The sequence below is a fragment of the Haplochromis burtoni genome, unplaced genomic scaffold (assembly GCF_018398535.1).
Source record: "Haplochromis burtoni strain Fernald_Lab_line unplaced genomic scaffold, NCSU_Asbu1 Contig_168, whole genome shotgun sequence".
NCBI lineage: Eukaryota > Metazoa > Chordata > Actinopteri > Cichliformes > Cichlidae > Haplochromis > Haplochromis burtoni.
The window spans coordinates 55046-56904 of NW_024582529.1; positions in this window are offsets into that span (position 1 = coordinate 55046).

Consider the following 1859-nt stretch of genomic DNA (forward strand, 5'->3'; position numbering starts at 1 on the left):
TTGACACTGCTAGCGATCAAAGATTTATGGAAGTTTGACACGCTGAATGCATTCTGTACTGTACATGAGATTGATTGACAGTGGTCTACAGACGATCAGGATGCAGAACACAATGCGCTGTAAAAAAAAAAGAAAGAAAAATTGCACACAAAAAAATCCACGAAACAGCGAGGCCGTGAAAAGTGAACTGCGTTATAGCGAGGGACCACTGTATATCATGTTTAGGTGGATACTAGCGAGCTAACTCTTGACTACGACAGTGGTAATACTCCAACAATCCATCAAGCAGTGTGGCTTCGCAGTTTACCAGAGTCGTATTAAAACATTTTTTGACAGATTTTTGATTTTCGAGCACCGTGTACCACACAAAATCGGTTCGAGGTCAGTAAGCACAACCAGACTTCAATCATAAGGCACACTGTCAATTTGAGAAAATTAAAGGATTTTAAGTGCGCCTTATAGTCCGAAAAATATGATACCAACTTGGATCGACTGAGCTCCGTTCGCCACAGTTTCCAGGGTTTGTCCAAGTTATTAAAATCACAATGGATTATTACAATCAGAACAGATTATTACATTTAGAAAGGAATTTCCTTTTTACTATAATGGCAAATATATGTTGCAGTGTTGATCAATGTTTAACAAAATATTTAAATATCTAGAATTTTTATAAATTGTCTTTATTTTGTGTGTATAAAAAATTTATGTATTGGGAACTATACAACAGTTGATGAAAAAAAAAAGATACATCATGTTAAATGTTAACATGTTATAAAACTTTACTTTGACCTTACTCGACAAAGTTTTGTGAAACCTGTGGAACACCTGGACAGAGATAGGAAGGGATGTACCTCCTTATATGTCCTCCACTGGAGATAAATCTCTGCAAGAAGATTAGCAGTATCATCTTGTCAGATGTATACATAGACTCCCTTTTGTAAGACAATGATAGTTGAGATCTTAAAAGAGATCTTAAAAGTCCTGTGAGGTTAAATATAATACAATACATTACAATTTATATAGCACAAAAAAACAGAGGTATGCCAAAGTGCTTCACAGAACCAATTAAGATCAATAACAGATACAAATACACTGACAGGTGGGAGACACAACTAACACCAGGCATTGTAGGCACAAGCCAAAAGGCTGTAGGTTAAATCACACTTACAAAATGCGGGCTCTAGGAAGCTGGGAGGGCTACACTAAGCGCTCTCCCAGTGGTATAAAAGCTGAGGAGATCAGTAAGATAGCTGGGTGCGGTATTATTTATACAGTATACACTCAGGCCAGGCATACACATATGTAAATAAATGTGCTCTATATTTTTCAAAGCTTCCTGTAATGGTCTGAAAAGTCCATCTGGTATTTTGGTTGAAAGGTATTTCAACCATCTGATATCAACTAATATCAATATTAGTTGATATTAATATCAACTAATATTGATATTATGTAATCAATATTAGTTGATTACATAATATGCCATTTTTAATTGAGTGTAACATGGGGTTCTAAAATAAAAAAGGCATTTAAGCTACAAGTAAACACTTTTTTTCTTGTTTCTTTTTTTCATTGTAGGTAAGTAGGAGCTTTTATCTTCATAGTAATTTTTTTTTACCTCTATAAAATTTTATGAGTTTTATGAAGTTGGGGAAACCTGCTGTCAGCTGAGACTGAAGAAGTTGATGTTACTAATGGTGATGTCATCATTGTCCTTGGTGGACAGAGATGCATTGGAAGACATTACGTTGCTGGAAAAAAGAGAACTGAAAAGAAAATTCAAAATATTAATAACCATGTAACTCCTGATCTGACACTGAGCACAAAATCATAGGATTTCCTCATATGTCATTCTATAGTAT